We start from the raw sequence: 25,661 nt of genomic DNA, 5'->3' as shown, positions 1-25,661 counted from the left end.
ATTACCTCTCTCTGGCTGGGTAGTCCTGGTGCCACAGTGAGACCTGCGGTGCCTCCCCAGGCAGGGGGTCTGCATGCAGCTTTGACCCCCTGCTGTCCACCTGACGATGCCCCTCTGTCTGACTCCCAGTGCCTGGGCTCCAGGGCTCGCCTTGACCTCTGCCCTGTCTTGGCACAGTACCCAGACCCAGTGTCGCTGGCCTGTGCTGCCAAAGGCCAGCAAAGCCACCCATCAGGAGGTCACCTCTAGATGACATGTCTTTCAGGCCTTTGGTAACCTCAGGGATGAGTTTTATGTGGAGAGAGAGAGACCTTTGCTCTCATCTCTGCTGCCTTATTTCCGTCTTCCCAGCTCTATGGGACAGAACCCAAGTCCTTGCCTGTCCTGTACCCCACTGTAGGCCCACCTGGGGGCCCCATCCAGGGTGGTCCCCAGAGCGCTGCACCCCATGGTACCCCATCTCCACGGCCACTGAGCATGTGGGTAACTGAGCAGACACACCAACCGTCTGCCAGCCCCCTGAAGTCACCCCCCACCCACCTCCTCACTGCTCAGCCCAAGGCATCTCTGGATGATGAGGGTAGACCTAGAGTTGCTGCGGTGCAGAGGAAGGTCTGGAACCGCTAGTGGGCCCTCGGCTGCTTGCCTGACACGTGGGAAAGGGACTTGGCAATAACTGCAGGTGGGACACCCACCTCTGGATGTCACCGAGGGGTCTGCACAGAGTCTGAGTGAGAATGAAAAGCCAGAATGTGCTCATGTGTGTGCATGTGAATTGTGAGCCTGAACATGTGTGTGTGCAAAGCTGCATGTTCGAGAGCATGTCAGCACACATGTGTGTGAGTATGTGTACGTGTATATGTGTATGTATGTGTATATGAGAATGTGAGTGAGCAGGCATAAAAATGTGCCTGTGTGATGTGTGTGTGGGTGCATGTGAGCATGCAAGTACGTGGTGTGTATGCAGGTTCGTGCAAGCGTGCACCAAATGTGCATCAGTGTGAGTGTGTATGTTTGTGATGAATGTGTCTGTGTGCACATGTGAGTTGGTATATATTGACAAATGTCTGTGAGTGTGCAGATATGTGTGAGTGTACAGGTAGGTGGTCCAGGTTGTACACTGATTTTGGTTTCCAGGGAATTAATTTTGACAGCTGGGGGGCCCAAAAGGGTGGCTAAGTCCTGGGGCAGTCCTAAGGCGGAAGTGCCTGGTTCCTGGCATTGGGTGCCACTCCCAGGATACTAGGGGCCCTCAGAGTGGAGCCCTTGGCCAGATGGTATTGACCGGTGGAAGTCATTACTGGCCTGGGAGCTGGGCCTGGGCCCTAGGGCTAGAGGACCGGCCCTGACCCTCTTTTCCTCATAACCAGCAACTCACAAGGAAAGTGCTCACAGGGCAGGCCTGCCATGGGCCACCCTGACCACATCCCACAGAGGTGGCTGCTGTATTTCCTTATCCCCAGTGGTGAGGGTCCGCTCCACCCCGGGTCACCTGGGGTTCACAGCCCACGGTCTGCACTGGCCAATGTCCACCGTCAGCAGAACACATGGGCACTGTGCAGTATTCTCTGTGAATCTGGGGGTGCGAACAGCCCTGCTGGGTGGGGGTGTTTTACATGCACAACACAGGCTCCTGGCACTAGTGGGTGTTTGCAGGCTCTAGTTTAGTTAGCACGAAGAACATTTCAGACCTGAGCTGCCAAGCCTGCGGCTGAGCAGTGCCCAGGGGTGCCGGGAAGAAGGAGGGTCCTGGCCAGGAAAGTGCTGCCAGAGGGGGGATCATCAGGGTCCCCAGCCTGACTGAGCCTGAGGAACACGGGCTGAGGTCCCGTGTGTGCTTGGCTTGCATGTTTAATTCTGAAGCCCCAGCCAGAACAGCTGGGCACACCTCAGGGACCCTCCTTGTGGCACAGACACACCATCACTGACCCCATACCCCTCCAGGCAGCAGAACTGTAGACTCTGGGCCAGCCTTGCCCCTCCAGACCCCAGGGGGGGCCACTCTACCTTCCATTTGGATGTCCCCTCCCCCACCACACCCACTTGCCCCCTCCTTCACAGCTATTCCAGGACCACAGGGAGGGTGCTGAAAGCCGGGTGCAACTGGCTTCGTTGGCGTTTCCGGAAAATGGTCTCTCCAGGCAGGGAGGGCCTAACCCATGTTCCCAGCAGGGTTGTCTGGCTGGGGGGGGTCTGCGCCTCGCCCCGTGACCCCAAGTTCTTGGCTCCCCCCCCACCACAGCCTTTCTTGCCTGGGGGGCCTCTGGCTGCCGCCCGCCCGCCTCAGGGTGTGAGATTTCACAGTGGCGTTCTCCTTGCCAGCTTGTGTCTCACGTAGGGGATGTTTCCATTTTTACAGCAGCAAGCAGAGATTCCAAGCGCCTCAGCCACAGCCGGAGCACGGCAGCCCCCGGGGAGCTGCTGCCACGTCAGGTGCTTTGTGGGGAGCGGGCTGCTCTGCCAGCCACGGCCCTAATTGCTGTCACTCAGGGAGCCGGCTCTAGCCTGGGGCGGTGTAGCGTGATGGGGACCTCACGGGTAGGCAAGAGCCAGAGGAAGGGTCTCCGGGGCAGGCACAGCTGCTGGGGGACTCAGGTCCTGCGTCCATGCCTGCTGGCAGCGCCACGCATAGAGACTCCGTGGTGGTCCCGGGGCAGGAGCTTTGCTTTGTGGGACACACATCACGTGGGGTGGGTTGGAATCAGCCCAGGTGGGTTGGAATCCTGGCATTGCTTCCACCGGCCTCGTGGCCCTGGCTCAGATCCCGACCCTGCTAGCCTGTCCTGGGGCTGCTGTGAAGAGTGACCGAGGTGGCTGGCTGTGGGTTGAGGTGGCTCTGCTGTCATTGCCGTCACTCGACTCTGTTCTGTGGCCGAATATTACCTGCAGACTCTGGCCAGCATCCCCAGGGGTGGGAGGGACACACCGTCCTCCGGCACCTCTCGTCCTTGCTTGGGGTTGTCTCCCAGGAACCGCTGGAGTACAACAAGGACTGTTGGGAAGATTTTCTCAGAAATATTTGCTGCCCTGGTCACAGCAGGTCTGTGAGTTGACGTCCAAAGATCTTCATGAGCCACTGTGAACTCCACTCTGCCCCCGGGGCTTAGAAGGGAAAAGGACAGAAAAGGGGCAAATGGCATGCTCTGTAGTTTACAAACAGAATGATAAGAATTCTTAGGGAACCGGAGGAGGATTTGGCTTTACTGTCATCTAAGCTGTGCACTTTGAAAGAGTAGGGTGTTGTTTGGCCCATCACGTAGGTGGCTGGGGCAGGGGATATCACAATCATGAAGGGGCATTACTGACCCTGAATCCCTGGGGGCATCATCAGCACTGCAGTCCTGCAGGGAATGGGGCAGGAGCTGAGGGCAAGGGTGGCAGTCAGTCCTGGCCCAGGGGGAGGCAGCTGGGCAGGGAGGAGCTTTGCTGGGCTGTGCCTCCACCTGCCCCATGCCTGACCACGGGGATGCCTCCGCAGGCTCCAGGCAAGGAGGAAAGGGTAAACTGAGTCACAGAGGGGCCAAGGTGGGCACAGGCTGTGGTTGGCATGAAGAGGAGTGTCCAGCTGGGCCCTGCACCATCTATATGTAGGGAATGGGGGCGCCTGGGTGGCTCAGTCGGTTGAGCGTCCGACTTCGACTCAGGTCATGATTTCACAGCTCGTGAGTTCGAGCCCCGCGTCGGACTCTGTGCTGACAGCTCAGAGCCTGGAGTCTGCTTTGGATTCTGTGTCTCCCTCTCTCTCTGCCCCTAACCCACTCGCATTCTGTCTCTGTCTCTCTCAAAAATAAATAAACGTTAAAAACATTTTTTTTTATATGCAGGGAATGATGGAGATCAGGATTGCCTGGCTTTGGCAGGTTCTGGGGGCCCAGATCCTAGGTGCCAGGGGCCCTGATGGGGCATTACCTGTGCCGTCCACTTGTAAGGCAAGAGGAGTGTCTTGGTGCTCACAGCAGCATCTGTGAGTTTTTACACATGATAAGGTAGGTGCAGAGGGGTCCACACACATGGGACTGGGGCCTGAGGGGATGGTACCTGCCCCAGGTTGCCCAACAGCCCACAATGGCTATGGAACTGAGTCTGGGGGCAACTGGGTACAAATCCAGCCTCTCGAGTGGAGCAGCCCTGCTGTCTGGGGCCACACTGCCCTCCCAGTCTTGGTACCCTGCCAGGGTCATGTGTGTGCAATTTCTGCATTTCCTGTCATTAAACCCACCTCCAGCCACCCTTGTCTTCATGGGGAAGGGATCCTGCCATAGATATTGAACCTCACCATGGATTCTGGTGCTTGTTGGGGGCTCCAAGAGTTGGGAGTTCCTCTGAGGCCCCATAGAAAATTCTGACTCCTTGGTCAAGGCCTGCAACACCCAAGTCTATTTCCACTAATAAAATGGCACCTAATCTCCACGTGGGGGAGAAGACGGTGCTTCTCCAGGCTTCTAGCCTCTTCCTGTCTTGTGTCTCTGTCCTTAGCAGGCAAGCGGTTCATCTGGGGATCTGGGACCTGCTTCGCTGGTGGGCGGGGCTTCTGTCATCCAAGGTGAGTGCCCTGTCTTGCCCTCTTTCAGACACAGGAAATGCCTGTCTTTTCCTAAGTAGTAGAATCCATACTTGAGTGCTTCCCAGGGCCCACCTACCTCTGCCTGCTCCTGACACTCTGAGCTTGGACTTCAGTGTGGGGTTGAGGGGTGTCCTGCACCCTGGACCTGGGCATGAGTGCCTTGCCAGTGTGGTGCTGTTTTGGCCTCAGTCCATTTAAGAATCAGTTCCCACAATGTTCTGAATATATAATGACATGAGGACTTGGGGGCAGAGCTTCTCCAGAGAATAGTCCTTGGGGGCAGCCACCGTAGTTTGATTGTCTACATACACGTGCACACAGGCTCACATGCATGCACATACATGTATACATATAAGTGTATACAAGCACACACTGGTGCGCAGGAGTGCATGCACAAACACACACACACACAAGTGGAGTTCATGGCAGGGAGGCCAGATGAGAAACAGTGGCTAGCAAGGGCCCAGGAAAGCAAGGCCTGGTGGCAGGCTGGGGCTAAGGCTTGGACCTTCCCTTGTACCTGATGGGGGGGAGGGTCTCTTTGGAGGAAGTGAGCCGGTGGGGCCAGGATTTGGCATCTGAGCTGGGGATTTGAATCCCAGCTCAGGGCCACAGGTGTTAGACAAGTCCTTCCAACTGGCACATGGGATCCTACTATCCAGGGTGCAGGAGACACAGAGGAGGTACATCAGGCCTGTGGGATGTTGTGTCCAGTGTAGTGGGCCACCCCCTTGCACCACGGTCATGGGCTGACCAAAGGACCCATGAGCCCTGGAGGGACAGTGTATGTAGATGAACCTTGCCTGGGCATGGGAGTACACTCATGCCCAGCAGTGCCATGGGTCGAGTGCTGCTGACCACAGCAAGCCCTGGGCTGCAGACTCAAGAGCTCCTCCAAGAGTCAGTCCCCAAAGCCCTTAAGATGCTGCACTGTGACTCCAGGCTCCTCTGCTTGTCTACCCAGCAATCCTATGGGTGGCCAGTCACTGGGGCCTCTCCTGTGCCCACCAGGCCCATGGACACCGTCCAGCTCCCAGAGGGCTACCTGACAGCAGGAGGAGCCTGGGCCCCGCTCTCCTGGTTGAAAGAGCCCCAGGCTCCTCCTACCTGGCCTTCTCCTGCTTGGCCTCCCTGCACTGTGCTGGCTGTGCTGCAGGAGCATCTTCCGATGTCCCTGAGGCCCCTCACAGGGACTGACCACCGAGAGAAGAGCTCTGAGGGGTTCCCAGGGGGCGGGTGGGGTGTCACGTGCAGGGAATAGCAGCTTGATTCTCACTGTCCCCTGGTCTATACTGCCCACTCACACCCCAAACCTGTGGCTCACACCCAGCTCTAGCCCACATGCTACCATGTCCCTGACCCTGGGCCATGGGAGTCCTCCACATCCTCGATCTCAGCCCATTGGGGTTTTGGGCCCCCCAGCCCAGTGCAGTATCCTTTGCTGTCAAACTCAAGCTCCCACCCAACAACCTGGGGTAAGGGCAGAGGTGGGTGGGGGCAGGGAAACACACTATGTCTTCTCCTGCGCTCTCCACATGAATTCACGGGGTGCACCCCCCCAACCCTGCTCTGCATCCACCCTGCACCCCAGCCCTCAGCCCCTCCTGGCCCTAGTGCTCCTGAAAACCATGAAACATGGTTTTCATTGATACCTGTCAGCTCTGCCTCAGCCGCTCCTGCGCCATCCTGCCTGTCACCATTGCTGAGACGGATTCTCCTTCCTGTCAGCCCAGGATGAGGAGGCCCCCAGGGAAATTGAGGCTGTATAGCTTCCCTGGTAACCACTTTACTCAGCCTTCCATGTCCTTGGCCTCAGAAGTGCCCTCCGTGCTAGACAGAGGTGCCAGGGTTCAGGGCGGAAGGACTGAACCTGGCAGAGTGGCTGGGTCCCCCCCCCAGTATGATGGGCAGTCCTGCTCAGGGTGAGGCCACAGTCATGGTGGCTCTGGGCTCAGGGTCCCACCACAGACTGCACCCCCACTGCACAGATGCCTCTGCCCAGCAGAGCTCTCGGCACCCTCCCGGCACCCCTGCACGCCCACTGTGCTCTATGCCATTCTGGGACGCTGGTGGTCCCCAGGAGGCCCTAGAAGCCCAAGAGGGAGAGTTGCTGTCCCACCCTCTACACTCAAGCCCCAACCAGGTGAGGGAGGAGCTGGCCCAGAGGGATGGGGCCCACTGTGCCCCTGTGCACCCCCAAGACTCACCACCCGCCCCTGGTGACCCCCCCCCCCTCCACTGTCCCTGTTGTCATGAACTGCCTGTTTGAAATCTAGGTTTTATTATTATTCAGCTATGCCGAAGCCAACAGAGCAGGAGACAACTGTCATTGAGAAGATAGTTGGTTACTCACAGATCCTAAAAGGAGGGGGCATACCGTGCTCCAGGGGGCCACCGGGAAGGGTAGGTCAGCGGCAGAGTGGGAGAGGGATACTGGGGGCAGGAGCCTTTATTGTGGTTTCTGAGGGAAAGCTACAGGGAAGCAGTCTTAGGACTGGTTAGTTTGAATGATTTCAGCACTGGGGCCATAGGGGCTATCCCTGGTTGTCTGGCACACGGGCCTGGGTGATCTGGACAGGTAGGCAGAGGCTCAGAGTGTGGGAGCCATGCAAGAGGTGGTTGGGAGTGGACTCTGGATTGATTAGTTTGTCTATGAAATGTGTGCTCGAGGATGAGTTGTTTGCGCTCTAGGGATTGGCTAACCTTGGGAGGGACAGTCCCTTCAGGGGCGGCCAGAACCTGAAATGTCAAAGCATCAGTACACAGAAAATAAAAGGCCTGGTTAACGCTGTACCTGCTGGGAAGGCCCAGGGCAATGGGGATGGTTCCTTGCGGGAGCTGACGCCTGGAGCCCCCTGTCTGCTGAGGAACCCAGTACGCTGAGGGCCCACCCTCCATGCCTGTCCCACTGAGCCATTCAGGCCTGTCACCCTCTAGAGTCACTGGGGCCTAGAGACCTGCCTGAGTGGGGGTGGGCAGAGCCCCCTTCCTAGGTCGTGTCTCTCCTGGCTGCCCATCTTCCCATGGTTGTTGTGACCGTTCGTTACAATTTTTATTTGGGTAAAATTTGGGAGTAAGAGAAGAAGGAGCCATCCCCTCTGGAGGGGACATCTCAGACATGGGACGTTTTCTGTTTCCTGCTCTGTCTGTGTCCCCCGAGAATGTCCCTCTACCACTGTGACCTGGAACCCAGCTCCTCCGAATGTAGGTCCTCGCTTGTCTTCCTGCTTCCCTCTCGACACGACCTGCATGAACTCCTTCGCTGACTCTGCTGAGGCTGCGCAGATGGTACTCCATTGCTTTGTCCCCATCCGAGGACATCTGCCTTCTAGAAGGACAATGTGAGACACTGACATCATTCATGACTGGTGCCGTGTCTTGCTTCAGTCATCCAGTTTTATGGGCCCTGTTTTATGCTCTTTTCCTTCCCTTCCTTTTTTTTTTTTTTTTTTTTTAACTAAAATGATCCATTTATTGAGTTAAAGATTGCATATTCAGGACATTCACTCGGTAGGTGATTCTGCATAGTAAATCTAGAATGAACCAGAGACCTATTTTTATGTATTTAAAAAAATTCAGTGGCATATAGACCTATAATGTTGGGGAGAGGGGGGTTGGAGGGGAAACATTCTTTTTTTTTCTTTAATGTGGTAAAATACATGTAGCATAAAATTTACCGTCTTAATCATTTTTAAGCGTACAGTTCAGTGGCATTAAGCATACTCACATTGTTGTGCATCCGCCCCCACCATCCACCTCCAGTACTTTTCATCTTCTTAAACTGAAGCTCTGTCCCCATTAAACACAACTCCTACCCCCTCCGCCAGCCCCTGGCACCCCCATCTGCTTTCTGTCTCTATGAATCTGATGGCTGCAGGGACCTCACATAAGTGGACTCCTACAGTACTTGTCCTTTTGTGACTGGCCTATTTCACCCCTCTGCTTTATACCTTTTTGCTGCCTGGCATTTTGGCTTTCTGTGTTCTGCAGCAATGGGTGGTCAGGTGGATAGATGTCCTGCTCTTAATTCTCAGGGCTTGAGTCCTGGTTTTCACAAATACACTTTACCCTCTGGTTCTCCAATTATCAAGTACCTCTGATGAAACAATTCTTGTCGCTTCCTAACGTGCAGAGCCTGGAAGAGGCATCTCAGACAGCTCTGTACCCCTCCAACCCATTCCCTGAGTTATTAGAACATCAGTATTGGCTCCATCAGTGTGTGCTCCCACGGCCCCAAGAGCACCCAGGCTCTGATGTGACCCCCCACCCCCACCCCACCCCACCGCCCCAGGGCCCAGGGAACTGTTTCAGGACAGTGTGAGTGGAGACTTCGTGGCTCCTAGGATGGCCTCAGGACCACAGGGATGAGCTGGCCCTGGGACACAGGAACTCAGGACCCAGAGTGCCTAGGAGACCCCTCCAAGCCCCTGTTGCCACTTCCCTACATGGTCAACCTTTCTGAGTGGCTGATCCCTAAGCTGGACCTGTGGCCCTCGTAGTGCCAGGCTTGTACCTCCTGACTTCGCTCCAGGGAGAAAGGGGGTCCACCTCCTGCTTCCACCTGAAAAATTCCAAGAAGGCATCTTGAATAGCTGGCTTGAGTCATGCAACTTTCCCTGCACCCAATCACTGTGATGTGGCTAGGAGGGGGAGATACTGGGACTGGCCTGGCCTGGGCCTAGAGCCCACGCTGATGCCTGGGGTGTCAACATCCCAACAACATTGTATCCTGCAGAGCCGCCAGCCTCACTGGGAGTTGGGCTCCAAGATGAGAGTGGACAGCCTGACCTGCAGCCTTGTGGTGGCTTGAACCTGGGCTCTGTGTTTCCTGTTGGAGGAACCAAGGTCCGGGTCGGGGACAGACTCACTGGGGTCACACAGCGAGCTGTGTCAAGTCAGAGTGTGATTGGGTGCCACTCACTATACTGCAACACCTCTTCAGGGAAACATTCCTGGCTTGGCCTAGCTGGGCCTGGGGTGGTCAGCACCGGATGTCACACTATGAAGGGGAGACGCTCCCCCTATGCATCTGTCTCCAGTGTCCAGAATAGGACAAGTGCTTGGTGCAGTTACTGGGTTCAGTGGGCGTATCTCATGACCCGGATGTTTGTGGAGTTAATGATTATAGGTTAATGTTTGTGGCTGGGCTCTCTCCCCTGTCTCTCTTTGGCCTTCACCCAGCCACATGCCAGTTCTCCTGGGTCCCTGCTGATTTCTTCACACATTGACCCCTTTCTGCCTCCCTCCCCAAGTCTCTGTGCCACACAAGCAGGGCCCGGACATGCTTTTTTCAGCTGGGACCCGCTCATGTGTGGGATGGGCCTGGCCTCCACTTTACCATCAGCGACCAGACCGGGGACCCCGAACCACATGGACCCCCTAGCCTGCAGGATGGGGCCAGGCCCCGGGCATCTTACTGTTGATGGGCCTGGAGTCTCCTCATTACAGGCAACACAACATCTATTTTGTAAATTATGAACCTTTATAAGTGTTTGCAGAGGCCTGGCGAGATTTTGGCATGTACAGTTGACTATTTGAGGGTGGAGGGGGCCATGTGGAAACGACAAGTATTATAAATGGGAACCCGCTGAAAACACCCCGTTAGGGAGATTTACTCCGATCCTTAAATATTGGAGATTAATTTTTTGAAAACATCTATAAAATAAGAGATTTATACCTAAAACAATAACGTACACTGTGACAGGATGGGATTAGAGTCAATTTATTTGTGTATTAGTCAAAAACTCAATTTCATATATTGTGCAGAAAAATTAAAACCCTTTCTGCATTTTATTACAAATTATGCATTCTCCATATATGGAGATAAATAATTGATAGCATTACAAATACTTAATCTAGAAAATATTTATTAGGAACAGACAACTCATTTTTCACATGTTTCATGGAGGACAATATTGCACACTTTAAAAAATTAATGATGACTTCTTGCAAGAAAAAAATGTCTACGTCCTAATTCCTTTGTTTAGCATCATGGTTTAGCTAAGGAAACGCGGCTGGGGAGCAAGACAGGGGCATGGGGTCGAGATGTCCACTCCATGATATTGGCCACGGATGGACTGAGGGACTCTGGCATCCTGGCACTCAGAGCCTCAAGCCTGGGAAGTGTTAACATATTGTTTTTCTGCTGCTGCCCACACTGCTTGGTTTGTAATTTAAAAATAAGTGTTTCTGACTTACTCTCTGAGAAAGCAGCAAGCATTTGAGGATGGACTTGCAGAGCTAAGGAATCAACGCTTCGCCGATCTCGGCCCAGAGGATCACAGAGTTTAATTATCCAGGCCCCCAGCTCGGGTCCCAGGCTCAGCAACAGAAGGAAGAAGGCCTCATGGATGGTGGGAAGCAGGTGCTTCCCTGGGGCCAGTGACCTCACATCCTCGCCTCCCAGAACAGATGACCTGCCTCTCATCACGTGCTACCCCTGCAATGGGAGCTCCCAGCCTCCACCTGAACTCCACCTGGGGCCCATCTTACCCTGGGCTCCATCCTGCCCCATGTCAGACCTCGTACCACCCACCCATCACCCCATCCCAGGTCTGTGACAGGGGATGAGAGGCAGCAGGAGAGCTGTGTGCCCTCACCCATGACCGCTGTCCTCTGTCACCACTGTGCACTTTGGAGGTTGCACTGGCACAAGGTGGGAGCTGATGGTGGTGCTGGGCAGGTCCTTGATGCCCCTGGGCCAGTCTGCCCCAGGGAGCACTAGGGATTGAATAAATATCTGCCGTGTTTATTAAAAAATAAATTTGGTAAGTAACGGAAGTGTTGTTTCTATACATAGAAAAAAGGTTTAAAATAAAAACCAAAACAGTTTCAAAGGCGCCATGGCATTAATTATTCATCTCTTGCTAATGAAAACATGCCTTTGCAGGCGACACAGTAACCCCCCCTCCACCCCGCCATGGAGGTCTAGGGGCTCCTTGATAAGCCTTGCCTGAGGGTGGTGGGGGGGTTGGGTGCCTCAGATGATAGACCTCTGTGTGGCAGAGCCTGTGGGGCCAGGGCTCGTGGCTCTGAGCTTTAGTGTCCCCTTGTGTAAAATGGGGTGACCATGGTACCCCCTCAAGGCTGTTCAGTGTGTGTCAGGCACAGGCTGCACTAGCACTTGGGACCCAACAGGGGACAAAGGAGACAGACCAGCCTGGAGGAGTGAACAGTGAGTGCTGGTTGCTACTGGGGGCCAGTGCACATGTTTCTATGCCTGGCTTCTGTGGTCAGGTCAGGGGAGAAGGGTGGGGTCTGACTTGGGGGAGGGAGGGGGCATGGCTAGGTGGCAGAGGAAGAGAGAAACAGATGAAGGCTGGTAGGTTCAACCTGATGAGATGACCCAGTCCAGGGGACAGTTCGGTGGACATGCCAGCGAGCCAGCCCGACTGGGCCAATGGGACACAGCTCCTGATGGAGAATCCAACCACACTGGGGCCACAGCCCTAGTCTCTTCCCTGTCTTATGGAGTGCTCACCCACCTACAGTGGCAGCATACCTGTCCTGCTGGCCTGCCCCAATCAAGTCCTCTCTCTTGGGCTCACCTTCATGGGCCTCAAGCCTGCAGATTGGCTGGCCCATCAACTCAACATCTGCCTGGGAGGGAGGGTTCCACACTTGCCTCCTTGGGGCAGCCTCAGACCCTGCTTGTGGCCCTGTTTGTGTATCTAGTGAGGAACCCACCCAACAGCTGTCCCCCCTATCAGTCAGGCTGGCCAAGGTATGCTGGCAAAACAAACAGTTCCAAATCTTAAAGCAACAGAGGAGCATTTTCTGTTTATACTGAATGCCACAGCGCTTGGCAGAGGGACCCAGTTCTAAGTCACTTACTGACCCAGACTGATGGACAGCTATGTTGCTGGTTTCTGGGTAGAGAGAGAGAGAGAGAATATGTAGGACTTGAACCAGCCCAGGTGTGTCTTACCCCACTCTTTCCCAATAGTCTGTTGTCCAGAACCATGTGGCTTGGGCTGCTTCCTGCAGGTGGGAAGGTGCCAATGGGAAACACTTGGGGAGCAGCGACAGGAGCTTCCACCTCTAGCCTCTATTTCCCCATGGGCTGCACAGAGTAGCCTGCCCACCCTGTGCAGTGGGGGATTGGTGCCAGGACACCCAGGCCGTCCTGTGATAACCAAAGAACACCGACAGGAACCTCAGACAAAGATGGGTCCAGGGTCCTAAATGGAGCACCCCCACCCATGGGACCGTGGAACTTTTGGGTCCTGTCATCACCTGGGGCAATTCCCAGGGAAGCCTGAGGCATTTGTACTTTTCTTCATTCATTCACTCATTGATTCATCCAGTCATTCGCAAACACTCCAGAAGCACCACTCCACCCCCACCTGGGGCCAGACAGCTAGGGCTCACACTTGGTAAGTAGATCTCCTGGGGGACAGAGGACCCTGATCCCATCAGTCACCCTGCCTGGCCAAGGTATTTGGGGGCCCAAAGGAGCATCTTCGAGCTGCCACTGATAGTCACAGGTAGGGTGCAGGTGGTATATCCAGGACTACAGCTTCCTGTGGAAGGCAACAGTGGAGAGGGACCCCAGGAGGGACCTTTGAAGCTCTGCCAGCCCCTGGAGCCTGCGGAGGAGCGGGGAAGGGGCTGCTGAGAGAAGGCTGCACTGGCTCCTTCTTGGTCAGCAAGGCTATCCTTGTCCTGACTGCTCCCCTGTGCTGGGGCAGGCAGATGCATGGTGCCTGTGACCCTGCCACCTACAAGAGAAGACCTGGCCCCAGGGTTCATGTGTGGGATGCCTCCCAAGGGTAGATAGAGCCAGGCAGGGCCTGGCCCTGGGATGGTCTGACTTGGTTCACAGAGGTGCATGGGGACCTGGCCTGGACACTTCCGCCTGCTTTCAGCCTGTGAGCAGGTGAGGGTAGCCAGCCTGGCTCAATCCCCCCCAACTAGCCTTCCCCTTGCCAACAGGTCTGACCTCGCTGGAAATATTGCTCAGCTTAGTATGGATTTCCTGTCTTCACCGAGGCCACTGTGCCGACCGGTGTAGTTGCTGAGTGGACTCCGGCCTCGGGATGTTTTCTGCTGTGGCTGGGGAGGGCCAAGCAGGCCTGAGCTGCCCAGAACTCCCGCTTCTCCTCCTGCCTGTGGCTTGGGGACTCCTTACCTGGCATGGGCACTGTACCCTATGCTGTGTTGCGGACAGCTATCCAGCCCAGACCTCTCCCCAGCTAGGACCCTCTGTACCACCCCAGGATCCTTTCTAGAGCCGGAATGACTGGGGCAAAATCCCTGAGCTCTGCACACATTTGACCTCATGTGGAGGGTAGTATGGTGTCAGTGAGTCCAGAGAGGGGTCATCAGCCACCCAGCATCACACAGCTAGGCCCTCTGTGATGGGAGAAGTACACATTCTTGGTCCTTGATCCCTCCTCCCATTGCACTGGGTGGGGAGTTGGGGCCAGGGGGCTGACTTAGGGACCCCTGGAAGGGAAGAGGAAGATGCCAGGTGGAGACAAATGCAGGGGTTTGAGCAGGGAGGATGGATGCCATGATCTCACAGGTGGACACACATGCACACACACATGGCCACTCATGTAGACATACAGACATACATGTATCCACATGCACTTGTGGCCCACCTCCCACCCCCCAGCATGTTCACAGATGCACACCTGGCTTGGGGTCCTGTGAGGGTCTCAGGGACACAGCCCACTCCTGCGAAGGACCCATCACTCACCTGACTGGCTTATACAAGGTTCTAAGGCCGAGCAGGGCTGTCCAGGGTGAGGGCCAACTAGTAGGACACAAAACTTCCGAGGCCCGCAGCTCCAAGCTGCACGGTGAGGAATAACTACTCTGCCATTAAAACAATTAAGTTTGCTCTCCAAGAAACTAACAGCTGTTTACAGTCAGCATGTCTAAGCCACTCCCTGGGGTGGTGATTCTACTGGATCCAGCTTCCCATTGGCTTCCTATATAAAGAAGGGTGATGCCAGGCCTAGTCTCAGGATGGGCAAAGGATACCATAGAGGGCTGGGCCATGTTCTTCCTGGCCACTTCCTTGACACTGAGATGTTTCTGACCCCCAGGTCCATATCCCCGTGGCAGTTGTCATAGGTAGTCCTTAAGGCTCCTGGACACTGGCCTGGTAGAGTGCAGTGGTAATGGAGATAGAGTAGTATTCTCTGGGGCTGATCCTGGGTATACACAGTGAACTCAAGGAGGTCAGGGAGGACCGCTGAGGTAGTTGGGTATTCCAGGAGGCCCTGCTGAGAAGGTGGGTTGGAAATATGGGCCCAGAGCAGGAGGGAGGGTGTCACCGGAGAGAGTGCACAGAGAGGGAGTGGGAGTGGGGAACTGGCAAGTGCCAAGGCCCAGGGGTAGGCTTTCTGTGACACCCATAAGCTCCTCCCACTCTGTAGACCTGTGCCTGCTCTGAGGGCCACACCAGTGTCTCCCTCAACTATGTACATGCACAGAAGGTGCTCACAAATACTTGCTGAATTTGAAAAATGACAGTCTGGATCAGGGGACTCTGAAGCACAAGGATGTGCACACTCAGGGTCTCCCACTGCCTGCCTGGAGCCTTGGACTGTTCTCTGGGTGAGCCCAGCATACAATGGCCCAGAGGCCACATCCACCTCTACACTTCCAAACTTCTTCTTGTTATGCCCATCTCCATCCCGATCCTACCCTGCAGAAGTACCAAGGCTTGGGAAGGGGGCTCCTGGGAAGACGGGAGACACACAGAGTAGTTTTGGCAGGGGTTGGGAGACCCACAAGACTTCCGGAGGGGCACTGGGTGGGTGTCAGCAGGCCCTGGCACTGCATGGCCAGAAGGCACGGGCAAGGGGGTGACTTAGGTCTGAGGCTCACCATGGGGACTCCCAGATCCAACCCCACAGTGGCCAAGAAGCCAGTTGCTCCCTCCAGGTCACTAAGTCTCCTGGGAGTCCAGATCTGAATGTGGGGTCTTGAAAAGAAAGGGCCCAGGAGGGGACCTGAGTGTGAACGCTGGGGCAAGAAGACCAGGGTTCCTTGTGGCCCAGCTTTCAGCCAGAGAGAAGCAAGAGGTGTGGGTGGGGTGCCACCTGGAGGGTGTGCTCTCCAGAGACAGGCATAGGGGGCAGATGCAGAGGCCGTGTTGACCCCGTCGCAAGGTAAAGAAGAGACCAGGGACAAAGACCTTGACACAACCTCAGACCCTGCCAACCCTGCCACGGGGCTGTGGGCTGTGGCACCCTGACACAACCAAGTTCTGTCTGGGTCCTGGAGGCCATCCAATGATGTGGTCATGGAATTGGAGGCCCAGCTTCAGTGGTTGAGAATGTGCCTGGTGGGAACAGTCACAGAAGACACTGCTGTGCTCCTTCTGGCCCTTTTTTGGGGCAGCCGTTGCCTATGTGCCATCACATGGGGAGGACACAAGATCAGGCTAAGTTGCTGAGAGCTGACCCCAGACTGTGGCTGCCCTGCCCAGGCTTGCTTCCGTCTGTCTCTGGAGAGGCCCCCAAGCTCTCGGGAGGCTCCTGGCTAGTGCTCGCCCTAGTGTGGACGCTTGGTGCTTGGTGCCTATCTCAGGCCAGTCCAGCCCCTCTCATCACATTCCATGGCTCACTGAAGTGACTGCCCTTTGGGGCCAGAATTTGTTGGAATTTCAGCAGCAGCTTCTGATTTTAATGCTGAGCGAACTGTGAACAATACACCCTGCAAAGGTGAAGAGTGTGTGAGCATGCAGAACAGGGCAGAGACTTTGGGGGCCTTAGCTTCTAGAGCCTTTTGGGAACAGGCCCTTCCAGGCCACCCTCCCTCCCTTGAACTGGGCACAGGGATCCCACAGTCAAGGTAGGCAATGACTGGGGAGGAGGTCAACACTATAAGTTGAGTACAGTTTGCTGTGTGGTATCAGTCCACAGAGGGGAGGGTTAAAAGGTGGGACCCACCTGCTCATCTCTGTGTCTTAGCACTGAACACCAGTGAGTGCCTAGAGGTGACAGCACACCCGATGTGGGCACAAGTGTTGCTTCCCAGGGCCGAGGCAGCACATGGCAGGAGCTCAAGTCCCAGGAACTGGAGTCTCTCCATGGGGACCTAGCACCCTGGTGAGGCTCCCTGGGCTGACAATGTGTCTGTTGCTAGCTGCTGCTGTGGACTGTGTGGTGACAGGAGGAGGGGAGGCACAGGCTGGAGGAGTGGAGCCACAGTCATAAGAACCCCAGAAGAGAACGAATCCGCTGAAATCTCAGCCTGAGAGTTGATGGGCTAGGTGACGTGTTGGTGTGACGCTGGGATCTCCCTCTGTACATTGTACACACATTGTGTGTGCATGAGAGTCTGCGTGTGCATGCAGTTTGTGCACCTGAGGTTGGCCCTCCCTGGGTGCAGCCCATGGTGCCCAGTTTTCTCAGTGAGTGTGCTTGGCTGGGCCAGGAAGGCGGACCTGGGCCAGGGCCTTTTGGTGATTGTCTGAAGGCAGTGCTATGAGTTTAATCATTACTCCATTTCACAGACCAGGAAACCGAGGCCTGGGAAAGCGAAGTTATAGCTGCAACCCCCCTGGTAGCAGGAGGCCAGCAAGAGGCCAGCCCGACAGCCCCGCTCAACTCCTCTCTAGTCCTCCATGCATTTTGGGGTCCATGTCCCAAATGTGCCCAGTCATAGGAGTTACTCAGGGCACTTGCTCAGCTCCGGACCCCCAGACTCGCTGTCCCGCCCTCCAGTGAGAGAATGGGACCTGCATTTGTAACAAGAACCAGGGATTCTGTTTCAGGTAGGTAGGAAGAAGCGGTTGGTGGAGGGAAAAGACTCAAGTCCCATGCAGGCCCCACACCAACTCTCGAGGAGGAGGCAGGATGGCAGTTTGTCCTGAGTCTTGTTGTGTCCTGCTGCCCAGGCTGGATGCCCCACCAGGGCTAACCCTGCACATTGTCTTGGCCCAGTGCCCCTGTGGCCTGAGCTGGGTGCAGAACCTCCCTGCGTCTCTTGGAGATGTCTGGGCCCTGGACCACACCCTGGCCTGGGGAGGTCTAGGAAGCCTCCATGGACCCAGGATGTCCCTGACACACCTAGGATTTAAGCCTCTCCCTGCTCCTGCTTAGAGGCTCTCAGGGGCCTGGAGCTATTTCTGCTGTACTGGCCTCTCCGTTCCGCCAGGCTTCAGTGAGCAAAGATTGTGCCGACGTTGACAGAACAGGCCTACATGGCACTCTGTCAGGGAGAAGGCCCAATTAAAAGGGGAAGTGTGGGGGTGTGGCAGGCCAGGCTAAGCGCGGGGGTGGTGGTGGGGGGCCCTTGGGCCCAGCCTGCCCCGGGCAGCCATACACAGCCTCTGGGCACCAGTGGCAGTAGGTGGACTATACAGTGCTGTGGTGACAATGCTGGATACCCAAAAGGGAGTCTTTCTCCTCATATGTCCACTTGGTGCCACACCTGCCGGGCCCCTAAGCCAGTGTGATGGGTCTGCTCTGGGTACAGGACTTGGATGCACAGGCTCCAGCCTGGTGCAGAGGGGAGGTGGAGGGCGGGCACAGCATCTCCGGGCAGGACACAGGAGGACAAGGACCTCCTGTGGGCAGTAGGGGCTGGGGAATAAGGAGCCCTCCAATCCACTCAGCCATTGCTGGGAAAATGCCCCATGGTTGCAAACCTTTGCTGGGTGTCCCAAATCAGCTCCGCTTCTAGGCCACGGTCACACGCAGCCAGCATACCTGCTGGCCTCAGCGACAGAGACATAATTGGGGAATTTCCTGTTAAATGAACAGCTGGCCACAGTATCCAGCCTAGACTGTGTCCTCATCAGCACCAAGGACTGACCCACAACTTGGCGTGGCCAGTGTTGTGATGGGAACATGTTGAGAAGGGGAAGGAGAATATGTTGCTCTCCCTGGGGCTCACTGGGGTCCCTGGCCTGCCTCTCACTCCTTTCCCTCTATCCCCCTCCCACAGGTGCCATGCGCTAAAGGGGTCCACGAAAGAGCTTCTTCATGTTCTGTGGCCCCCAACTCAGACCAGACCTGTCTCAGCCTGCACATGGTCCAGGAAGGTGTCCTCAATCCTGACCCCAGCTACGTGCCTATGGCCTGTCCCATGGAGACACCCACCCCTGATACAGCACCTTTCCCCACATGTCACCCTTAGGCGACCCCATCTGTGTGCTGAGCTCAGCCCGTGCTGAGCTCCTTGACCTTGCCAGGCCTACTCTGCCAGCCCCTGAGCCCTCATGGGGAACCAAGAGGAGGGAGTGAGCTGCTGTCATAAGGACTGAGGATGACCCATACTCGGAGCCACAGCAATGGGGGTCCTGGCTGGGGCAGGAGGGGTGTGTGAGGCCCTCAGAAATTAGATGGTGTGAGGGAGAGGTCAGGCAAGATGCCCCACTCCTAGCCCCTTCCCCGCAAGGGTGTAGGGAAGGAAAAGTTGCCACACATGGTAGGCTGAGGGTCCCCATCCTGACCCCAAAGGCTTTGCCTACTTAAGGCTGGGGGACTGGCAGGTGGAGTGAACTGTTCCCCTATTTTGGGCTGCCTGCCTGCTCAAAACACTCTATGCCCTTCGGTCTTGAGCAGACAGGGGCCAGGTTGGCAGGCCCAGGGTCCCCTGAGCCCGGAGGTGTTCTGCCCTTAAAGCCTGGATTTCAGGTCCCTACCCCCACTCTCACATGCACAGGTCCTCTTATTAGCACGGCTTCGCAGATTTTGCAAGTCAAATTCTGCGTTATTGAGTGCTTGCTCCAATCTCCAGCTTGATATGCAGCCAGCCAAGCTAGAGGTCAGGTGGGAGCAACGAAGGCTCTGTGTCACGTGTCAGCAGTCACCCATCGAAGGGGCCTGGGGACCCCAGAGACAGGTGGGGCAAACCCTATAGCCTCATCCTTCTACTGGGGTCCAGGGTCACCTCCCTCTACTCTAACCCTCAGCACCCTTCACTGGATTCCCTGGGGAGACCCTGCCCCCACTCCTCATGGGAGGCAGGAAAGGGAGCCAGGTGAGCCCGTGCACACCTGGCTCAGGTCCTTGCTCAGTCCCATCCCCCACTGAGGCTCCCCAAGCTCAGGGTAAGCCATCAGCCTCTGGCTCTCCTGTGTTGGTGCCTGGCACAGGCTGTTCCTTTTGCCACTATGGCCTTCCTGGCATCTGCTTGGCCAGGTGGGGTGGGGAGGAGTGAGTCCCTCATTCCATGGGGCCCTTGGGGACTGAGCAGCTGTGACACACAGGGGAGGATGACAGCTACCACAGGCTGGCTCTCCATTGGGCTGAAAAAATTACTTTCAGTGTCTCCAGCAGGGCTAGGATGCCCCTTGTCTGGAGGGTCCACTGCTTCTTAGCTTCTCACTGGTTTTCAGCAGTGCTTTGGGTGAAAGATGAGGGGCTGCTTGTGCAGGGATCCCAGGTGAGAGCTCTCTTATCCAAGTTGCATTGGCCCCCACTGCCCTCACCAACTTTTCCTTCTCTGTCCTTTTCAGTCCCCTCCTCCTATTGGTGATGGTGGGTCCCAGCCGCTAAGGGCCACAGGACAGAGACCCTGCTGGAGACAGACAACTAATAGCATGGTAGGTGGCCATTTCTCAGCCATCAGGAGGAGGAGCAGACTCAAGGCTAGTGGATGCCAAGGTCCCCCTTAACGGGGCCGTATGTCACTCACTGCCTGGCTCTGGCTCAGGCCGGTCCCATGGTCCCAGGAAGGTGGATGCTGTTCTAGGTGTCTCGGTTGTTCTTATGCCCTGCCCAGACCAAGGAAGCCTTTCCAGGAGCACCCAGCACATGCCTGACACTTGCCTGTCATATGTAGGAGACAAGGTCACCCTGGGCCACATTTGGAGGGTTTGAGACAATACCTGATATGATTAGGGCTTCATCAGTGGTGGGAAGAGTGCTGAGTGAGGGCTCAGACTCCATGGTGAGTGGGTGCAGTCAGGACTGGCGTCCGGGAGGAGGTGTCCTCAGAGCCTGGTCTTAAAGCATCTGTAGGACCCACTGGGTGGAGAATGCTGGGTGCCAGACCCTGTGCTTGCTGTCTGTGATGCCCACATCAGCCGGTGAGGACACTGAGGCTCTCCTGAGATGCTACTGTGGAGACGGTGGATGCCGGGCGCCCCCTCACTTTGCCGCACTGCCGTTCTCACCCCAGCACATGTCCTATTTCTAGAATGCGGCATGCTGGGTGCTTCTATTTGGTTGTGTTAATTGGGGTTGGTTTTTACAGAATGAGCCTAATGGGGTAGGAAAATCTGCAAGTCTTTGTATTTCAGTAAACCTGCAGGTTTGGGGGGCATTTTGCCCCCTGGGCATGTCAGGGCTGAAGCCATCCACATCCCCAAGGCCTAGGCCCTTGAACAGCTCAGACCCAGCAGTTGGGGTGGGGGGGCCACAGGCCTTCCTGGACAAGGCAGGAATGGGGGCAATAGCGCCGCTGCCCTTGCCTGGGTGGTCATTTGAGTCAGCTTGGCCTGGGACATGGTCTTGTGACCAGTTTGTCCCTCTGTAGGACTGGAGGGGGTTTGTGGTTGGAGTGGGGGGCATGTCCTGGATGATACTGACCCTGGGGACAGAAAAACCACAGTCCCCCCAACCAGGATCTGATGGACAGAGTGGGGCCCATTGAGAAGAGCAGGGAAGGTGTTACGGATGGACCGAGTGGTGGGTACACAGACAGGAGGGTGGGATGCATGAACAGGCAGTCGGAACTCAGGCAGAGTCAGATTCTGATGGCTGGCCACAGGAGACGGGTCCTGGAGCAGAGGGGTTAGTACGGGGATCCAGGGAGTACTGGTGAGAGCCTCCAGGTGGACAGGTGTGGCTGCTGCTCCTGGGTGGCCAAGGGACCCCACTCTCTTGGTTCTCAGAAGCCCTGGTGGCCCTGAAACAGAGACACTCCTCCCCCAACTTGACACAGCAACTGCCCTCCAGAAGCTCCTGGAACCCCGGAGGCTGCAGCAGCACCCCCCATCCCCCCAATTCTGCTCTCTCTTTGTTCCATCATTTTTCAAAAATAATTGTGTGCCATCAAGCTGTCTCTGAGCTGCTCCCTGTCAGGTGGTATCCCCCCAACCCCCACTCTGCCATTACTGGCTCTGCATCCCTGAGACCCTCCCAGGCTGCGATGCGTGTGTCAAGGTGTTTTCCCTGCAAGGTCTTCATCATTCCCTAATTGTTCACATTAATTTTTCTCCCTCCTTGGTGAGAGTCCCTTGAAGCCTTGGCCCCCACCTCTCCTTTGTGAGCATCAAAATGCAGCTGCCATGCTCCTTGGGAGGGGGCTGCCTCCCCACACCCACCCCTCCTGCCCCAACTGCCGTTCCTCTGACTGCCCCGAGATGGATGTTCCTTTATTGCCTATAAATCTCTGCACAGCCCTTTGTGAAGACAGATCGGAGGCCTCTAGTTCCCCGGTGTTTGTCGGCGGCAGGTTTAATTAGCCCTCCCCTCAGAGGAGCGGGCTGGGCTTGGGCCAGGGAAGGGGCCTTTCACTGTCCCTGTGCTTTGTCTAGGAGGGCCAAAGCTGGGGCGCATGCAGGGACAACAGAAGGCTCCTCCCTCGTGCATCCATCTGTGTGGATTCAACATGCCAGACCATGTAACCGGTCTCCCCACACCCAGTCCCAGGCTGGCCCTTTGCTGCCCAGGTGGCCCAGAGAGTTGATGGCAGAGGCCCTAGCAGCACCCCTGCTGGTCCTCAGGAAGGAGTCCCATTAGTTCTACCCATCACACAGTAGGTACCTAATAAGTGTGTGGTGAACTGGTAGGTTTCTGGATGAATGGGCCTCACCCTTCCCCAACCTGGGCCAGAACATAAAGCCCCCCTCCACTGAGGCAGACCAGCCATGTGCTGGGGGAGAGCTGACCAGGTCATCTGCACAGCTGGCTGTGAGTCCTGCTGCCCTCCCATGGTCTTTGCCTAGCCTCCCTACCCCCAGTCGGCTGCAGGAAGGAAGGAAATGCTGTGTGTGCAATGCTCAGGACTGCAGGCAGGCTGAGCACTCAGCTGACATCAGGGCAAGGGGTCCCTGAGGCCAGCTCCAGCAACCCCACAGGGGTGAGGTGTGCTCAGGTGCCCAGCCTGGCCCCACCACCGGCTGCCTGGCCTCAGGGGACTCCCTTGGCTTTCCTGGGCCTGGGCATCCAAGTGTGTGCTCTGCACAGAGGTCTGAGGGACAAGAAGACAAGCCGGCTGTGTGTGGGTTACCTGGAGGGTGGGATAGCCTTGAGATGGTGCAGCAGGAACACCTGATCCAGCTCCTTTGCTGGGGGCTTCAGCTATCCTGTCAGTCTTTAAGACTCTCCAGTGCTGGGTCTGAACTGAGCCCCTCTCACAGCAGCTTTGTGGCAGGGATGCCTACCACGAGGATTTATTCATTCCTCATGACAGGCAGGAAAACCGAGGGCTAGTGAGGTGTGATGACCTGCCCTAGGACAGGACCCAATTCTGGACCTCCCTGAGCCCTGGCTGTGCAAGGTCTGGGTGCTATGGATCCATTCCGTGACCTCCCAGCTGGGTGACTATCAGCCTGGGACGATCGTCCTCCATGGAGGACTTCCTGGGGGAGGGGGTTGTATCAGAGCTAAGGGCTTGAAGCACGGTGGAGGGTACAGGGAAGATGATCCTGAGACATTCTGTCACTGGGAGCTGCAGGGGGCAGTAGTGCCAGGAGAGGAGGCAGGACCCCTGGATTCCCAAAGGATTCCAGTTTGGCCACATGGGGAGGGCCACATCCAGAATGCTGCTCTCTCCCTGGGTCTGCCCATGCCTTGTATGGGGAGCCTTGCCAAGCCCCTCGGCTGTGCTGCACACAGTGACTGGACCTGTCATCTGGGTCTCCAGGGCAGCCTCAGCCCCGTGCAGGATGGGAAAAGGGAGATGGGAGGTGGTGAACAAGGCAGGACCTAGAGCAAGCCTGCCAGAGATGCTGTGTGGGAGTGGGACCAGCTGTGTCATTGTGGTCACATGTCCACCACAGATCAGAGTGTATTTACCTACAGGGCTGAGTGATGCCCTCGGGCTAAGGGACACCGCCAGGCTGGGTGACACTGCCAGGCTAACTGGCACAAGGTGGAGAGATTGATGCTCCGTTCATGTGCCGTCCTGGAACTGGGGTAAGGAAGCTGAGGTGTGGTGAGGGAGCCATGTGCCGGCCACACAACCCTCTGGGGCAAAGCCACGTGGGCAGTGGGTGTGTCTGAACGAGCATGGTGGCCTCAGGTAGGTCCACTGCTGCTCAGGCATGTCATTTCATGCCTCTGGGCCTCAGTGTCATCATCTGCACACTGGGGATGTCAGCAGCCTCTTCCTGGGAGGACACGCATGTGAGAGCTGGGGCAGGGCTGGGGCAGCGCTGTAACCAGGGCAGAAGCCCTGGCTGTGAGGAGGGGCCTCCAACCTGCTGCCCGAAGCCCCAGTTCATCCAATAAACACTTCCCTGTAAACATGTTTCCGGCATGTTCTTGGTCTCACTGGACATCAGTCTACCATCAGCTGCTGAACATTCTAATTCTTTCGATTACTGTGCAAAAAGCCCCAGAAACCAGATAAATGGGGGCAGGTTCTGCTATCCCAGGATCTGAGCCAACCATGTAGCCCTGGGTGGATGGCAGCATAGAGTGGTCCCAGGGACCTCTTGGCCCTCAAGAAGGTCTGTGGCTGTGCCTCACTGCCGTCCCAGGACCCCAGAGTCAGGGCTGCCAGACAAGTGACCCTCTGGAGCAGCCCAGCCCTGACCCCAGCACCTTGAGAGGGCTAATCACCTGCTCAATTCATCCTCAGCGAGCCCCGGCCCCGGGGTAACCCTCCACTGATTGCTCTTGGCGGTGTTGACCTGTGAGCTGTGAAGGATGCTCTGTCCACAGGTTGCCCTGTGGCTGGCCTGGCATCTTTGGATTGGGGCCAGGAGCATCCACTGTAAACCAGCAGCCGGTGTTGGGGGAGGTTAGCACACTCAACACCACTTCTCGTGGCTTTAATTAGCTTCCTGTGCAGATCTCAGGGTTTGAGAGACTGAGGCTGGACATCAGCTACCCACCCACCTGGAGCCAGGGGCCCCACCTCAGGGAATCAGCAGGGGGCCACTGAGGGGTCTGGGGTCTGGTGGGGGCATGCAGGAGCTGAGCCTGCCACCCCAGGCTCAGCACTACCACTCCTCCCTGCCCCTCACCAGCACCGGCCGGTGATCTCATCACTTCCTGGGCTGTAAATATCACCCAAACGCTCACGACTCCCAAATTGTCCTCCAGCCTGGGCCCCTCTCCTGAGCTCAGCCCGCACAGCCCACGCGACACCCCCGCCCAGATGTCTCCTGGGCCTCGACAACGGTGGCCGCTCCTCCTGCACCCCCACCTTGGGGATGGGCACCCCATGCCGGCTGCTCAGGGCAGACGCCGGGAGCCCTGCCCACCATCTCTGCCTTCTGCCAGATCCAACTCGAAATGCGGCCATGTCCTTCCTGATCCTCCCACCCTACCCTGCTTGAGCCTTCCTCCTCCTCCCCTCGCCCGGCACTGCACAAGCTTCCACTGCACACATAGCAGCCAGAGGGACTTTCTCTGGAAATCAGATCCGGTCCTAGCCCCTCTCAGGACAGTCTCCAAGATCCGTGGGATGCCACCCTCTATCTCCTCCAGTTCCACCTGGGCTCACCCATCCACCTGCTTCAGCTTCTGAAGACCTGGTTGGCCCCTTGTCCCCACTCCTTGTCAAGGTCTAGGTTTCTCCCTTCTGGAGGAGGTGGGGTGCAGAGTCCCAAGAGATGGGCTGTGGGCTCTGACAGTACCAGGAAGGATGAATGTGTGGCTGTGGAGGCAGGGCCCATCAAGGCATCTGAGGGTGGTCAGCCAAGGCACTGCTCAGCATGGAGCCCTGCAGTCTCCTGAGCTGCCAGAGGGAGGAGCATTGGTGACAGATACAGTTAGCCTTAAAAGTGCCTTGAGGTATCACTCAGTGAAGAGCAGGCTCAACATAGGTAGAGAACGTCCTGTCCTGGGAGGCATGCAAGCTGAGGAGCTCAGGTGGGCCTCAAAGCTCTTTGCAGATAGTCATCTGCCATTTTCTGGTTCCCAGGAAGGTGGTGGGAACCCAGGGGCCACTGTGTTGTGCAAAAACCTGTCAGCCTTAGTTTGGAGCCCTGCCTCTTCCCCAGATCTAG

General features: G+C 56.5%; 1 long non-coding RNA gene across 1 annotated transcript; it reads left to right on the top strand.

The window, feature by feature from the left end:
* The first annotated feature begins 3,831 nt into the window (after positions 1–3,831).
* On the top strand, positions 3,832–11,394 carry LOC147575438 (uncharacterized). Its single transcript, XR_015242713.1, has 3 exons — positions 3,832–3,986; positions 4,477–4,543; positions 10,775–11,394. It is a non-coding gene; the product is annotated as an uncharacterized LOC147575438 (long non-coding RNA).
* Positions 11,395–25,661: the final 14,267 nt, after the last annotated feature.

Source organism: Puma concolor, chromosome D3 (assembly GCF_028749965.1).
Source record: "Puma concolor isolate L17-30 chromosome D3, mPumCon1.1.hap2, whole genome shotgun sequence".
NCBI classification, from domain to species: Eukaryota; Metazoa; Chordata; class Mammalia; order Carnivora; family Felidae; genus Puma; species Puma concolor.
This window is presented reverse-complemented; position numbering and strand designations above follow the sequence as displayed.